Genomic DNA, 17,718 nt, shown 5'->3' with positions numbered 1-17,718 from the left:
TATCATGAATACCGAATCCCTCCTTTGTGACCCTTTCATATGCACAGAGCTTACTCTGTTTGAATGCAACTTTGGGAATGTTTTGGAGACCTTTATGTAGATGAGAAAACAAGCCTTGGCCACTCCAGTCCATCTCTGGTGGATCTTAATTATTTGCAGCTACTTCCCGAGGGTAAAGGTAAAAAGCTTTTTTCTACCAGACTTCTCATAGGCCACTCCCTTCTGTTGTCTCCTCTGTTCCATTCTGGCCCCTTTGTTCGTTCATTAGAAATTCAGAACTTTTTTTTTTTTAATACTTATGAAGGTGCTGGGACAGTGGCCTCAAATCATTTTTGGAATGAGATGGAGAATTTAAAAAATGCATTACTGGAATCCCACTTCCAAGTATATATCCAAAAGAACTGAAAGCAAGATCTCAAGGAGATGCGTGTATAGCCATGCTCAGAGCAGCATTATTCGTAATAGCTAAAAGGTGGAAGCAACCCAAGTGTCCGCTGATGGAAGAATGGATAAACAAAATGTGCTACCAACAATGTAATACTGTTCAGCCTTAAGGGAGGAAATGTATCAACCTCGAGGACATATGCTAAGTGAAATGACAATCACAAAGAGACACATACTGTGTGACTCCACTTACAGAAGGTATCTACAGTACTCAAATTCATAGAGACAGAAAGTAGAATGGTGGTTGCCAGGGGCATGGGTGAGGGGAAAGTAGAGAGTTGTTGTTCAATGGATATAAAGTTTCAGTTTTGCAAGATGAGTAAGTTCTAGAGATTTGTTACACAACCATGTGACTATACTTAACACTACTGAACTATACACTTAAAAATGGTTGATGGTAATTTTTTTTAACCAGTTTTTACAAAAGTATTTTAATGCATCACTGGGTGTCAGGAGACCTGAGTTCTGCTAGAGGCTCCAACGCTGACTTGTGCGACCTTCGGCAAGGCACTCTCTGGAACTCAGGTCGTCTGCAAAATGCGAGGGTAGAAGAGAGAATACTAAAAACACCAACCTCAGTATGGGGCAGACGGATGTGACAGTGCTGTGTGAGCAACGGAACGCTCTGCAAGTATTAGATGTGGTCATCAACTCAAACTGTGGTCTCTTGTGGTGACTTAAAATTAGATTAAAAAAAAAAAAAAAGTCGAAGGTCTGTGTCAAGTGCCAGAACCTTACAGAGGAAAGAACGAGAGCCTGCCCTCAAACTGCTCACTAGTGGAAAAAATAAAAACAGAACTAGAAAAAAATTTACAATATAATGTGTCACAGGTCAGCCTAACATATGCCAGATTCAAATACATACAACTTAACTTCCCTATTTAATGGGATGAAGGTTGGGTATACACTACATGTTTTTTGGGTAAATCAAAAGTCTCAAATTAGTTAGAACACAAGTTTAAAGCCTGATAATCTTTTCAAGGTGTTTAGTCTAAAAAAGAAAAAAAAAGTGTGTGTGTATTGCTTAGACTCATTTTTTACTGATATTTTAATTCAACAATTAATTTAATCTATTAATGTATTAATTTACTAATTGAATTTAATTAACTTAACTCCCATTTAAGTGAAAGAAGCCCTGGGTAGTTAGAACAAAGAGCACTCCTGCTGGCCGGAATGCAGTCTACAAGGAGGAAAGCCCATAAGTGCTGGGGTTGGTGGAGATCAACATCCATACTCTGTTGACACAATTATGCCTCCATAAATATTATCCACAGCCAAGCTAGTCTACTATGATTAAGCTTTGTTTCTTTCTCAGTTTTTTAAAACATTTTTTTCCTGGAGTTAATCATTAATTCAAAACAAAACAAAACAAAAAAAATTTTTTTTTGCTTAGTTTTCCATGTCCCTATAATGAATTTATTCTCCACCATCACCAGAGGTGTAAATTTTTCCTCTATTCATTTCATCTGATTTCTTGGAGACGTCCCTTCTGTCCTCCTGCCCCAGTCCTGATTACTCTCAAAGGCCGGCAGCCAGGTTATGTCACCCTGGGATTTCCTTTCATCATCTTGAAGATTCTCTTCATTTCTCACCTCTGTTGAATATCCTGTTTCCAGGATCACGTCTTCCTGTTTCTTAGTTTATTCTCATTTTGGTGTACCACATCCTCCAGACGTTTCCTGAGAAAGGGCATATGGGTAGGAAGTAAAATTTTTTAAGATTTCACGCATCTGAAAATATGCTTACTTTACTGAATTTACAATTTGGCTAATTCATAAAGTTATAGGTCATAAATAATTCGAAAGCATTCCTCCACCATCTTCCAGCATGGCTGATGGGAAGCATGGTACCATTCTGACGGCTGTTCCTTTGAATGTTAACCACTTTTTCTCTCGGAAGTTTTTAGTAACCTTCCTCTATTTACTCGATGACCTGAAATTTCTGATTTCTTTTCCATCCATTATGTTGGGAACTCAGTGGGCTTCTCATTCTGGAGATGTAGGCCATTTAGTTTTGATTTGATTTTTTGAATTATTCCTTCAATGATTGCTTCCCCTCCACTTTTCTCTATTTCTCTGTAACTCCTCTTAGTTGAATGTTAATCCTCCTGGGCTACTTCTAGCTTTCAAAAATCTTTTCATGCCGATTTTCCAGGTTATTTTTTCGGGGAGGGCCAGTCTGCGCAGCCTGTGGAATCTTAGTTTCCCGACCAGGGATCGAACCCGGGCCCTTGGCAGTGAAAGCGCAGTCCTAACCACTGGACCGCCAGGGAATTCCCCAGCGTTTTTTTTAAAAAAGGATATATTCTCAATTTTATCTTCCAACCCTTTGATTGAAGTTATTGGTTATCATATTCTTAAGATCTGTTTTATTCCTTTTTTTTTTTTCTTAGGAATTCATTTTTATTATTTATTTATTTATTTATTTCTACCTGTGTTGGGTCTTCGTTTCTGTGCAAGGGCTTTCTCTAGTTGCGGCAAGCGGGGGCCACTCTTCATCACGGTGCACAGGCCTCTCACTATCGCGACCTCTTGTTGCGGAGCACAGGCTCCAGACGCGCAGGCTCAGCAGTTGTGGCTCACGGGCCCAGTTGCTCCGCGGCATGTGGGATCTTCCCAGACCAGAGCTCGAACCCGCGTCCCCTGCATTGGCAGGCAGGCTCTCAACCACTGCACCACCAGGGAAGCCCCCGTTTTATTCCTTTTTAACATACATACCCTTCTGTTCTTATTTCTTGGACGTAACATCGCCATATCTGAGAATATTTATTTATTTATTTATTTTTTTTTTAAAGAGCAGGTGATATACAAGCTGGCTTTTTATTTTTATTCTTATTTATTTAAACACTATTTTATTTATTTATGGCTGTGTTGGGTCTTCGTTTCTGTGCGAGGGCTTTCTCTAGTTGTGGCAAGTGGGGGCCACTCTTCATCGCGGTGCGCGGGGCCTCTCATTATCGCGGCCTCTCCAGACGTGCAGGCTCAGTAATTGTGGCTCACGGGCCTAGTTGCTCCGCGGCATGTGGGATCCTCCCAGACCAGGGCTCGAACCCGTGCCCCCTGCATTGGCAGGCAGATTCTCAACCACTGCGCCACCAGGGAAGCCCCTATTTATCTTTTTATAAATTTATTTTTATTTATTTATTTTGGCTGTGCTGGGTCTTCGCTATGGCATATGGGCTTTTCATTATGGTGTGTGGGCTAAGTTGCGGTATGTGGGATCTTAGTTCCCCGACCGGGGATCGAACCCAGGCCCCCTGCATTGGGAATGTGGAGTCTTAGCCACTGGACCACCAGGGAAGTACCTATCATCTTTTTTTTTTTTCAATATTTACTTATTTTTGGCTGCACTGGGTCTTAGTTGCAGCATGCAAACTCTTAGTTGTGGCATGCATGTGGGATCTAGTTCCCTGACCAGGGATTGAACCCAGGCCCCCTGCATTAGGAGCTCAGAGTCTTAGCCACTGGACCACCAGGGAAGTCCCCTATCACTTTTTTTTTTTTTTTTTTAAATTATAGGGACAGGAGATGGATCAGCAGGGGTGAGAAGAGGGTGTTTTAATTAATTAATTTATTTATTTATGGCTGTGTTGGGTCTTCGTTTCTGTGCGAGGGCTTCCTCTAGTTGTGGCAAGCGGGGGCCACTCTTCATCGCGGTGCGTGGGCTTCTCACTATCGCGGCCTCTCTTGTTGCGGAGCACAGGCTCCAGACACGCAGGCTCAGTAATTGTGGCTCACGGGCCCAGTTGCTTCGCAGCATGTGGGATCTTCCCAGACCAGGGCTCAAACCTGTGTCCCCTGCCTTGGCAGGCGGATTCTTAACCACTGCGCCACCAGGGAAGCGCCCCCCACCACCATCATCTTTTTAAGTTATACTTTGTTTTGTTCTGGTCTCTGTGCTGTTTCTGTATCCTCTAAGTTCCTTTGTTCTTGTTTATTTGTTTGGTTTTTGTCTTTCATGTTAGAGATTTTCTTCAACTACCTGGTAATCTTTGACAGTCCATTCATGTTTAAGACTGAGGCACTAAAGTTTTCTGGAAGTTCTGTGTTCTGAGACAGGGCTTCGCAGTTGGACATTACTATAGCGAGTTGACTTTCACTTGGGACTCTCAGCTCTTAGTGGGTTGAATAGTGTCCCCCCCAAAAGATATATCCACATCCTAATCCCCATAATCTGTGAATGTGACCTTATTTGGAAAAAGGGTCTTTGCAAATGTAACTAAGTTAAGGATTTTGAGATAAGACCACCCTGGATTATCTGGGTGGGCCCCAAACCCAATAACAAGTGTCTATAAGAGATACACAGAGGAGAGACAGAGAGAAGAGGAGAAAGTGATGTGAAGATGGAGGCAGACTGGAGTGATGATGCTACATGCCAAGGAACACCTGGAGCCACCAGAAGCTGGAAAAGGCAAAGAAAGAAATGCTTCCTAGAGGCTCCAGAGGGGATGTGGCCCTGCTGACATGTTTTCAGACTTGATGGATTTCAGACTTCTGACTTCCAGAACTGAGAGAGAATAAATTTATTTTGTTTTAAGCTACCAAGATTTTGGTAATTTGTTATAACAGCCCTAGGAGACTAATACAGTATCTATAGGTATTTCTTCTTGAGCTGGTCAGTTTTCCCAAAGGATCCTCCAATCTACTGATTGTAGGGTATTAGCCTGGCTAGGAGAATCTTAGGGCCAAGTGTGACAAGGGGGCCAGGTCGCACCATCTGTTATGTAGGTTTGTTTCAGCTATGCTTAGCATCCCAGAGTTCAGATTCTTTCTAGATTAGTTTAACCTTTCTTTCCTTCTTCTTTTTTATAAATTTATTTATTTATTTCTGGCTGCGTTGGGTCTTCGTTGCTGCACGTGGGCTTTCTCTAGTTGCGGCAAGCAGGGGCTACTCTTTGTTGTGGTGCGTGGGCTTCTCATTGCAGTGGCTTCTCTTGTTGTGGAGCACGGGCTCTAGGCATGCAGGCTTCAGTAGTTGTGGCATGCGGCCTCAGTAGTTGTGGCGCACGGGCTTAATTGCTCTGCGGCATGTGGGATCTTCCTGGACCAGGGCTCGAACCTGTGTCCCCTGCATTGGTGGATTCTTAACCACTGCACCACCAGGGAAGTCCCTAGATTAACCTTTCAACAAGGTGTATTAATCGTGTTTTCAAAAATTTTCTGTATTTGACATCTTGACATCTTGGGGCTTTGCTAGCCCTGGACAGACTAGCCCTCCCAACACTAGTCAATTCTTAGAGATAGTAAACCATTCTCCTGCCAGTGCACCTTTTATGTATAAACCAACCGATCCAAAACCCTTACTCCAACCACCTACTTTATCAGGCTCTCACAATCAGAGTCACTATTCCTCTGCCCTATCACCCCAGGGCCAGATACCAGACAACTAGAGACAGTCCCTATGCCCACTGAAATTATTAAACTAGCCAATCCTAAGCCTGCTTACCCAGCTTCACCTGTTCCTTCCTGTGGAAACCAAAATAAAGGCTCTGGCCAAGTTGTATATCCATGCAATGGAATACAATGAAAAGGAATGAACTATTGCTATGTGCAACAATGCTGATGAATCTCAAAAAATAAATAAATAAATAAAACACTGAGCAAAAGAAGCTAGGCACAAAAGAGTATATGCTGCATGATTTTATTTATATATATATATATTTTTTTTTTGGCCACACTGAGCGGCATGTGGGATCTTAGTTCCCTGACCAGGGATCAAACCTGTGCCCCCTGCGTTGGAAGCATGGAGTCTTAACTACTGGACCACCAGGGAAGTCCCTAGAATCCTTTAAAAATGCAAAAGAAAGATGGCAGAAAGCAGACTGTGGTTGTAAGATGGAGGGTTGACTGCAAAGGGGCATAAGCTGTGGTACTGGTAAACTGGTTCTAAAAAAGTTTTTTAAAGCCCTGATTTGTGGCGCTTTACCAATTTTTGTGGTGTAAATATTCCCACCATGGTCAATTTTTTTTTAAAATAAATTTATTTATTTAATTTTTGGCTGCATTGGGTCTTCGTGGCTGCACGTGGGCTTTCTCTAGTTGCAGCGAGCGGGGGCTACTCTTTGTTGCGAGTCGCAGGCTTCTCATTGTGGTGGCTTCTCTTGTTGCAGAGCACAGGCTCTAGGCGCGCGGGCTTCAGTAGTTGTGGCACACAGGCTTCAGTAGTTGTGACTCGCGGGCTCTAGAGCGCAGGCTCAGTAGTTGCGGCACACAGGCTTAGTTGCTCCACGGCATGTGGGATCTTCCCGGAACAGGGCTCGAACCCGTGTCCCCTGCATTGGCAGGTGGATTCTTAACCACTGCGCCACCAGGGAAGCCCACCACCATGGTCAATTTTGAGCTACTAATGTGATATCACTAAATGTAGATTTGAGAAGAGATGTACATAAAATTGGTTCTCCTGAGCTGGTACTAGGGTACTAGCCACCTTCAGCACGCCACTACAGAAAGAAACAAAGGCGATGAAAATGTCCCATATCTTGTTTTGGTCATAGCATGGGTTTATACCTTTGTCAAAATTTATCAAACTGTACCCTTAAAATGGATGCACGTTATTGTCTGTAAATTATACTTTAAAAATTGATTATAATGTTTCAAATGAAATATCTGCAATAATCAAAATGCCCAGTAAGAAGGGACTGGTCATGTTATTGTCTGTCTTCTTGACAGAATATGATGCAGCCATTCAAACAACTGATAAAATTTTAGCAACATGGCAAAATGCGTTGCTATATTATGTTTTGTGAAAACGGCAGAATAGAAAATTTCATTTTTACCATGTGTTTGCCTATGCAAATTCTGTGGGCAGAGGGACAATGTTCGGCTGTTTTTTTCTTTTGGCCACGTGGCATGCGGGATCCTAGTTTCCTGACCAGGGACTGAACCCTTGCTCCCTACAGTGGGAGCGAGGAATCCTAACCACTGGACTGCTAGGGAATTCCACCCCCCCTTTTTTTTTTCTTTTTTTTTAATGAGTTAATTTTTTTCTTTGTATTTATAAGCAGTAGATAGCAAAATGGTTGAGAGCCCAGAATCTGCAGCTGGACTGCCTGGGTTAGGCAAATCCCAGGTGTTACTTCCCAGGTGGGTGACCTTGAACAACTTACCTAACCTCTTTTGAGTCTTAGTTTCTTGACTATAAAAAGGGCATAATAATAGTACCTATCTCATAGGGTTGTTGTGAAGAGTAAATGAGTTAATATATGTAACGAGCTTAGAACAGTACAAAGAGTAAGGGCTTTATAAATATTAGCTATTATTCTTATGAGGCAATGATACTGTTTGGACAATAAACTAACTATGTGGAACATAGGAATTTATAAAACATCTGACCTCAAGGAGCAGTGGTTCTCAACTGCAGGAGTAGGAGAGTGATTTTTGCCACGAGGGGAAAATTAGCAAGGTCTGGAGAGATTTTTCTGGGTTTGAGGGGGTATGCTATTGGCAAGGATGCTGCTAAAGAATCCTGCAGTGCACAGGACAGCTCCCCACAACAAAGAATTATTTGGTCCAAAATACTAATGGCACCAAGGTTGAGAAACCTTGAGTTATAGCCTAATAGGGGACAAAAGATACGTGTATACAAAATGTACAGATGTGAGATAACAGAAAAAACATATATATATTAATCTCTGCCCCCGGTTCCTGGCACATTTACCCCATCCCTGACACAGGGCTCCTGAACCCCTTGTAAATTTCAAGTGCTAATACTAGGAGCATCTTTTGTTCTAATAAGGTGACTCTGGCTGGGCTCCTGGATGGCAGCTGGTCACCAGAAAGACCAAGCCATAATTAGAAGCTTGGAATTTTCAGCCCTGCCTCTTACCCCCAGCTTCTCTAAAGAGGGCAGAGGGGCTGGAAATGGAGTTAATAATTGATCATGCCTACATGAGGAAACCCCTATAAAAATCCTAATAGTAGGGGGTTCGGGAGCTTCCAGGTGAGTGAACACCTGGGGGGTGATGCACTCCAACTCCATGGGGACAGCAGCTCCTGTGCTCAGACCCTCCCAGACTTCACCTTATGTATGTATCTCTTCATCTGGCTGTTCATCTGTATCCTTTATCATATCCTTTAATAAACTGGTAAATGTGTTTCCCTGAGTTTTGTGAGCCACTCCAGCAAATAAATAGACCCCAAGGAGGAGGTCATGGAGGCCTCAGATTTGTAGCCAAGTCAGACAGAAGTTCTGGGTCACCTGGGGGCCTGCTACTTATAATTGGCATCTGAAGTGGGGGGCAGTCTCATGGGACTGCACCCTTAACTTGTGGGATCTATCTCCAGGTAGACAGCGTCAGAATTGAGTTAAATTGACCCTCAGTATCAGAGAATTGCTTGGTGGGGGAAAATCCCCATATATCTGATGTCAGAAACTGTTGTGAGAATAAAGGAGACACACAACAGGAAGAGAGCTGGGTTTTCCCCAAAACAACAAAGCAGGTAATCAAAATTGAGTATGTACTCAATTAAATAAAGAAAAAAAGAACAGAAGATTAGAGGAGCGCTGGCCCAGAACACAGGATTCCCTGTAACACCTGGCCAGGAAAAGAGGCCTCAGTGATCCTCAGGGTTTGTGATCCACTGGGCGTACTTCAATGATTTTCAATTTTTACCTTATTCTACTGGTACTTTTTAAAAAGCTTAAGTCAACGTTAAAAGGCTTCACTTACTTCTCCATTGCGCTACCAGTATGAAAACCCATTCAGAGCCAGTCCAAATATGTTTAGTTCATACTAATTTTTAACGCAACCTGACAATGAGCTGAACCAATTTAAAATTCTTGAAAGTACACTTTTTTTTGGGGGGGGTTGACAAAAATGTTACATAGTAATACTTCAATTTTCATTTAAAATTGAACTACGTTGAGAAGTATGCCAGTATTTCAGTGGTGGATGTAATTTGGGATTACAGGTGATTTCTGCTTAACTCTTCATGCTTTTCAAACTTCTCCAGTGAGAAGCATGTATTACTTTGATAATTAGAAAAAGAACAAAGGAAAAAAATAAAGGAGGACTGAATAAATAAAAGGAGAAAACGGCTGAGGGTGTCTGGTCTGTCTCCAGACTCTTTGGCAAACACAGAAGGGGGCAGGGGTAAGACTAGACAATCTGCTCCACTTCCTTCGCATCTCTTGGAGGCCCTCCTAACTCAGGATCCAGGAAGCTTTTATCTCTATATTGCCTTTTTTCTTCTTCTTCTTCCTTCTCTCTGTGTCCCCAGTACTGAGTGCCTTTCTGCTTTGGGGTGGGGGGGATACAATTTTTTAAAAAATCACCTATTGGGACTTCCCTGGCAGTCCGGTGGTTAAGACTCCGCGCTTCCAATGCAGGGGGCGAGGATTCGATCCCGTGTCGGGGAACTAAGATCCCACATGCCATGCGGCATGCCCCCAGTACCCCCGCCAAAATAAAATCACCTATTTTCAGAGAATTGTTTAGAGAGGCTTGGTTGTGCCAGGTGCTGCAGGGCCCTTGCCCTTGAGCTTGCAAATCCTTCTCCAGACTTTCTCCTTACCCCTTTCCCTTGATTTTTAAAAACTAATTTTTTAAATATATTTTTTGATCAAAAAAGTAATACTTGTTCGCTGAAGAAAAACTGGAATACACAGAGAAGAACAAAAAATGAATATAAAAATCATCTGTAATCCTACCACCCAGAGACAGCCATTATTAACATTTGGTTTATACATTCCCAGTCTTTTCCCTATTCATGAATACACAGGTATAATACATGCTTCCCTTCTTTGAACCAAACAGGACATCTATGTGCAATCTGCAAAACTTTTTGAGGTATACCATACATACAGTCAGTGCAAAAAATGCATGACTCTTAGGTGTACCTCTTGATGAAATTTTCACATAAATACCTACAATATTTTAACTTGTTTTCTGTACTTGGCAATCTACTATGAACACTTCCCACACGATTAAATTATCTTCTACAGCATAATTTTTTTTTTTTTTAAAGAAGTTTTTTTTGTTTTTTTTTTTTAATTTATTTATTTATTTATGGCTGCATTGGGTCCTCGTTTCTGTGCGAGGGCTCTCTCCCGCTGCGGCAAGTGGGGACCACTCTTCATCGCGGTGCGCGGGCCTCTCACCATCGCGGCCTCTCTTGTGGAGCACAGGCTCCAGACGCGCAGGCTCAGCAACCGTGGCTCACGGGCCCAGTCGCTCCGCGGCATGTGGGATCCTCCCAGACCAGGGCTCGAACCCGTGTCCCCCGCATTGGCAGGCAGACTCTCAACCACTGCGCCACCAGGGAAGCCCCTACAGCATAATTTTTAATGGCTAACTACAATTATAACAGTCCATCACACTAATGTATTGTAACTTATTTAACCAATCCATCACTGTTAGGTATTTAGGTTGTTTTCAGTTGTTAATCACTGCAGTAGTTTCCTATCACTACTGTAACAAATTACTACAATCTTAGTGCTTAGAGCAACACAAATTTATTCTCTTACAGTTCTGAAAGAAGTCTAAAATGGGTCAGCAGAACTGTGTTCCTTCTGGAAGCCCTAAGGCAGAATCTGTTCCTTGCCTCTTCCAGCTTCCAGAGGCTGCCAACATTCCCTGGCTCATGGCCCCACATCACTCAGGCTTTTACCTCTGCCATCACATCTCCCTTTCTGACTCTCATCCTCCTGTCTCCTTCTTCTAAGGACCTTTGTGTACACCGGGTCCACCCAGACAATCCAGGATAATCTCCCCATCGCAAAATCCTTAATTTAACCACAGCTGCAAAGTCCCTTTTGCCAGGTAAAGTAACATATTCTTGGGTTCCAGGGATTAGCACGTGGATATCTTTTGGGGAACATTATTCAGACCACCACAGCTATGAACAGTCCACTCTCCCACTTCTTTTTCTACCTCTGCTGTTCCTTCTTTTCTCCCTCTCACTTTTAGTGTCTGCTAGTTTGTAACCCCATTTCCAGTTCCAAAATCTTTTGCTTTTCTTTCTCTCTTTATAGAATGTTAAGACATAATTTATCCTTGGGAGCTCAGTGACTGTTTCTGATCTATTGACTTATAACTTCTTCTTTCCCAAGCACCAGCCTTTCTCCCAAATCCCAATCAAGAATGTACAGTTTCTGGGAATTCCCTGGTGGTCCAGTGGTTAGGACCCAGAGCTTCCACTGCCGGGGGCCCAGGTTCAATCCCTGGTCAGGGAACTAAGATCCCTCAAGCTGGGCGGCCCAGCCAAAAAAAAAAAAAATGTACAGTTTCCCTTGATTGTCCCCTTATGACCTGAAAGACTAAATGTTTCTAAAACTGGATACACACGACCCCTCCCCCAACCTCTACCCCACCTTTCTGCACCAACTCAGCTCCTATACATGGTCTTGTTTTTAAAATGATTACTCTCAAAAATACTTAAGGCTGTGAGGATCCTGTCAGAAGAACTGATGTAGAAAGTGTATGCATATGGGCTTACTTTATTCAATTTAACGTCAAGGGCCAAGAACCAGGACTGCAGCTCAGGTCGTGCTTAATATGGAATGAAAATTGAACCAGAGGTAGAAGGGTGTATCATCTGCCTGGTTCAGTGCAAAGCAACAACCACTGCTTAAGCATTTTCACCGTGAGCCAGGCACCGTGCTAGGCACTGGAGATGTAAAGGTGAGCAAGACATATCTCTGTTCTTCACGACTTCTCATTCAGACGGAGTCCTTTTTTCCCGTCATGTACTCTGTGTAGCGGCCTTATACGTACTGGAAAATATTTTTTAGGGTTTATTTGAAATGGTGTAGATGAAGTCTTGAACAAAAATAGCAAGGTCTCTGACTTCAGTAAAAGGTTTTGGTGTTCCTTTAGACAAAGTGGAAATTTCCCATTTCCTGGTGAAATTTCTTAAAAAGTAGCATTTTCTTATTTAATCCATTTGAAGTAGGTACCTTCCCTTTATTACTCCAAATTCTTAAAATTATATTTTTTATAAATTGTACAGTAGTTAACATTTGGTAGTATTTGTCTTTTTAAGGTTACTAGGTTACTAGTGTACATGTAAGAAAATTATAGCTTATTAAAAACTTTATGAAAGAGTAAAAAAAAAAAAAAAACAAAAAACTCAAGGCTGGATACCTAGGACTCACCTTTCATTCTTCTCTCTCCTCTGTCTCTAATCAGCCACTAAATCCCATCAATTATTTTGTGACTTAGCATTCCTCTAATATTCACCTAATATCTTGGCTGTTGCTAGAGTGTGTAATCAGAGGATTTTCTCCCCATCCAAACCATACTGGTTGTATGGGGGTGGATTATCCTCTCCTCCAGGAAGCCCTCTTTGACTGCCCCTTCCTGGGATACCATCTCCCCCTTCTAGAGAAAAAAACCCATAATTAAGTGTCCACTATGTGCTCAGCTTTTCAACCATCTTAAAATTTAATCTTTAAAGTATGGTTTTAATGTTTACAAATGAGGAAACTGAGAAGCTAAGTAACTTATGCAAAGTAACAGAGCTAGTAGATGGCAGAACTTGAACCCCAGCCTGACCAACTCCAATGCCAAGCTTTTTGCCTCTATTCCACATGACCTCCCTGGAGTTAATGCCCGTGGTTTAAAAGTTGCCTGTTCATTAAAATCACCTGGCGGGGGGACTTCCCTGGTGGTCCAGTGGTTAAGACTTCGCCTTCCAGTGCAGGGGGTGCGGGTTTGATCCTTGGTCGGAGAGCTAAGATACCACGTGCCTTGTGACCAAAAAACCAAAACATAAAACAGAAGCAATATTGTAACAAATTCAATAAAGACTTTAAAAATGGTCCACCTCAGAAAAAATAAATAAATAAATAAATAAAATCACCTGGGGGACTGATTCTGAAGCCCCACACCAGAGCTATTAAGATTCTCTGAAGGTGGAGCCCAAAAATCTACTTTTAAAAATTTCTATACTCATCGTATGACATATTTCATTATTTATTACTAATCAGTATGCTTAAAATACATGCTTTATTCCACCAACTAGGGGAGGAAGTACTGTCCTATTCATCTTTGTGACCCATCCAGTACCTTTATAGAACAGGCACTCAAAAATATCTGTTGGTTATTTAAATGCTAAATAAACTATGAGGTATACTGTGAGCTACACTGTAATAAGAGTTCAGAGGATAATAACAATAATAACAGCTAGCACTTACTGAACCCTCATCATATGCCAGGCCCTCACTGTTCTAAGAAATTTACATGTATTAACTTCTTAGGACTTTGCAATAATCCTACAAGGCAAGATCAGGACACAATTTGCAGGGCCCCTTGTTCAAAAATTATTAAGAATTTCAACATGGTGACAGCAGAGCATTAAACCAAGTGAGGGGCCAGCATTTCTAAGCACCTGTGTGACTGTATAGGTCTCACACCTATAAGCCAACCCCGGCTAAAACTATTACCTCCATTTTACAGCTGAGGAAACTGAGACACAAAGATATCAAATAAGCATTCCCAAGATCACACTGTTAGTAAGTGAAGATATAAATGTGCACTACCTTAGTTACAGAAGGCTTCATTGCAAACTCTATATTTACATAGTTCTCCAATCCTTCAAGGTTCAGCTCAAAGCCCCCTTGTCTACTAAGTACTCTCACAAGCCAGGAAAAAAATCTCTCCTCCTCCTCCTCTATTTTAGCTCCATGACAGCATTTGGTTTGAACCTTTCTTATGGACTTTATCACATCCCCACGTTATACCTGAAATAACCTGGGAGGTGGGGGTACATCTAATAAATTCATGTAGTTGAATGAATGAACAAAGAAACACACTTGTGCATGACTTGAAGACTGGGAGAGACGAGTAGGGAACCTAGGCAGGGGACAGGCCTAGGATAGTGCTGAGCACTCATGCAGGATGAAATGATATGACTGGCTTGATCTGACCAATGGTACACATGGGCGCTAGTGTGGATAACACTGGAAAAGACGGTGAAGTTAAGTTTTAAAGTGGCTTTTACAAAGCTAGACCATCACTTCTCACGGGCCATAAGGATGAGTTGCATGTACCCCTCTGAGGTCAGCCAGCTTTGCTCAGGAGGAAAAGGCATCAGGTCATAGCGTGATTGCTTCTCCCCTCGCAGACAGTCTCCTCACACATAAGCACCACGGGTTAGTGGGGGGACTGAGCTGGAGAATGCCATCTGATCTCATCCATTCACCAATTCATTGTTCAACAGATAGTGGTGAACAACTCCCGGCATAAGACACTTGCACCCGAGCACTTTCACAACTCCCATTCATGCTCAGATCACCCAATGGTGTGGCAGAGATTCTCCCATTTCACAAGACTAAGAGGTTAAGTAACTTGCTCAGGCTCAGACAGCAGGAAGTGGCAGAGTAAGACTGAAATCCACTTTCTCTCTTTAATTTCATAATTTGTTCATTGGACATGAATATTCCTGTTATAGAGAATAGCATATTAAAACCCATGGACTCCATACACAGCTCAAGAAATACAACCTGAAGCCCCAGTGTACCTCTCCACATTCACTAAACCACATGGCCTCCAATTCCTCCTACTTGGGAAACACTGCAAATGGCATCACCATCCGGAAATCTAGCAGGCACCAGTGACACCTCCCTCTCCTTCCAATCAATTACCAAGTTCAATACCTATCTCTATTTCCACTCTTCCTTCTACCTTTCTGCTTTCTACAAGTATCAGCTCATATCTGGATTACTGCAATGGCCTCCTAACTGGTTTCCTTGCATCTGCTCTTCCCTCGTTCCAGTCTTAATCTTCACATTGCAACCAACGACCTTTTTAAAACCTTTGAGTAGCTGCCCTCTGGTTTTAGGATATAGACAAAAGCATTTGCATGGCATGCGAGGCTCTCACATGGTCTTTCCCTTACTCAACACTCCAGCTTTATCTCAATCCCTTGTTCCCTGTATTTTGGGTGTGCCGGCTTTCTTGCAGTTTCTTATAATCCCGGAGCTCCCTCCCACCACAGGGCCTTTGCACATGTTTGTTCTTCCCTTCTCCACCTGAATAACTCTTCCCTTTCTCAAGTACGTTTTCCCTGAGACTCCTGGCTGGGTCATTCTTTGGTGGCTCTCACTTTTACAACTTTACATCTGTTTGTGAGATTAATTGATTAAAGTCTTTCTTCCCTAATAGGCCAAGGGCCAAGAACCACTCGCTTCGTACAAACTACATGCTAAATAGATAATAGCCAATGTATATACAACATATACAAAATGCCAGGCAGTGTTACTACCTCTTAACATGTATCAACTCACTAAGACCTCCTAAAAGTTGTGTATGAGACAGGTACAATTATTAGCCCCACTTTACATAAAGCAAAGAAAATCACACAAGCTAAGAAGTGGCAGAGTTGGGTTATGAACTCAGGCAGTCAGTTTCTGGAATCTGAGTGCTAAGCACTCACATTATAGCGCCCAGTAGCATCTGCTGAATGCATGACAGTGTTGGCTGTTTTTGATAGGGACTACATAGCACCTATCTTAGCTCAACTAAAAAATCATTTTAGTTGGCTGTGGTAAGGACCTTATGTTTGACTAGAACTTTGCTGCAAAACATTTATCTTCCCAGCATTTTATTCCAGCTACTTTAAAAATCCATTTCCCCTCACTGGTAGTATCATGACTGATGTTGAGCAGAGGAGGTGTCTCAGCAAACTGATAAGAGGACAGGAGAAACTTGGCTTGGAGTGAAACAGACTCGTGGATCATCTGTAGTATGGGTAATCCTCATAAAGACAATACAAAGATTTTGATGGACGTCATCTCACTTAACCTTCATTGATTCCTAATAAAGTTACACACACAGGGCAGTTCTTCATCAGCTGATAGATGAAGCAAAAGGCTGAGATTAAAAGGACTGCTAAACCACAGGAAATCAACTAGTCACAGGATGGGTAAGGAACGGTGTCCCCACACTTCCAGCTTTAGAACTCCAGATATTTCTGGCAGAGAAAGATCTCGTCTTCCTTTAAGGAATAAAGGTAGGTGGCCAACCTTTCCTAATTCTTTTTTTGTGTGTGCGTTGCGTGGCTGGCAGAATATCAGTTCCCCAGCCAGAGATTGAACCCTGGCCACGGCAGTGAAAGCGCGCAATCCTAACCACTAGACCACCAGGAAACTTCCTAACTTGGTTGGAACTTCTCAGCAAGGACAGAGTTGCTCTTAGGCTTTCCCAGTATGGCTAGAGTAGGGCAATTTTTCCACAAGCTGAAGCTATACAGTAAAGAGCTCTATAAGCTAGCTGCATCCAATTAACCCTAGATCAATATGGTGAAAATGTAACAATTCTGGAAATTCTTCACCTGGAGCCCCTGTACCAATGCAAGGGGAAGTCAAGAAACTGTACGCACATTTTCTTTATGTGCATTTTGCTAAGGAAAAGCTTTCATTAGTTTCTTTGAGGGCTTATAACTAAAAAAGGCTAAGAACCACGATCCTTTATGCCTGTACACACATTATTTCTGGTTCACGGTTGCGCCTTTATAAAAGGGCCACCTTAGCAGGATGAAACATTTCTATTCTTTCAAGTACCTGATAGCTAAGAATGAGGGTGTAAGAGGAATCCAATTGTCCAAACCACATAAGTTAGACCTTATAACAGCACAGGCCTCAAACTATAAATAGGTCTAAAGGAACTGCATTAGCATTCACCTCCTTGGAGGAGATGCGTGTAAGGCCAAGAGCAGTCAGGAGCGCTTGAGTCCAGTCCCAATAAGGCCACTAACCGGCTGAGTAACCTTGGACAAGGTGCATACCCTCTCTCGGCTTCAGTTTCCACATCTGCAAATTGGAAGTTGAACCGCATGGTCTTCAAGGTCCTTCCCAGCCGAGAGCCTGGTACCAAGTAGGCCTAGCCAATAAAGCAGCTTCCTGTGGGCGCGGTGCAGGGTTTTAACGGTCCCCCCTCCCCCGCTCAAGCCCGCGAAACCCTCTTCAACACGCCCCTCGGAGTGACGGCGCTTTCCCAACCGCAGCCCGGACACGGCTCCGCCCCTTCCCGGGGGCGTCCCGTCGTGCACTGCGCCGGGCTTCTAAAGCGGCGGGGCACCTCCCGCCTTTCCGACGCCTCGACCCCAAACTCCTCTCCCCAGTATTTTAGGGTGCCCTATCCTATCAACGTCTAGTATCCCAGCCAATCACACGGGTCCGGAGTCTTACCTTCGGTCCACCCTCCTCCCAACGCCCAGACAGCCTCAGCTCAACGGCCCTTACCAGGCCAATCCAATCAGCGGCCGGCTCTGGCCGGCCTCACCCCAATCTCCCGCCCCTCGGCCAATCCGCGCCCCCATCCCGCTGCCCGCCCAG

At 43.0% G+C, this 17,718-nt stretch overlaps 1 long non-coding RNA gene across 1 annotated transcript; it reads right to left on the bottom strand.

Annotated features, from left to right (window-relative positions):
- Positions 1-230: 230 nt before the first annotated feature.
- Positions 231-17,537, bottom strand: LOC118886628. Its single transcript, XR_005017775.1, has 4 exons — positions 17,169-17,537; positions 13,030-13,131; positions 2,037-2,123; positions 231-974 (listed from the first exon to the last, which is right to left on the bottom strand). It is a non-coding gene; the product is annotated as an uncharacterized LOC118886628 (long non-coding RNA).
- Between the last annotated feature and the right edge of the window lie 181 nt (positions 17,538-17,718).

The sequence above is a fragment of the Balaenoptera musculus genome, chromosome 20 (assembly GCF_009873245.2).
Source record: "Balaenoptera musculus isolate JJ_BM4_2016_0621 chromosome 20, mBalMus1.pri.v3, whole genome shotgun sequence".
In the NCBI taxonomy this organism is placed as follows: domain Eukaryota; kingdom Metazoa; phylum Chordata; class Mammalia; order Artiodactyla; family Balaenopteridae; genus Balaenoptera; species Balaenoptera musculus.
The sequence above is the reverse complement of the archived record's forward strand: the minus strand, read 5'-3'. Positions and strand labels throughout refer to the sequence as shown.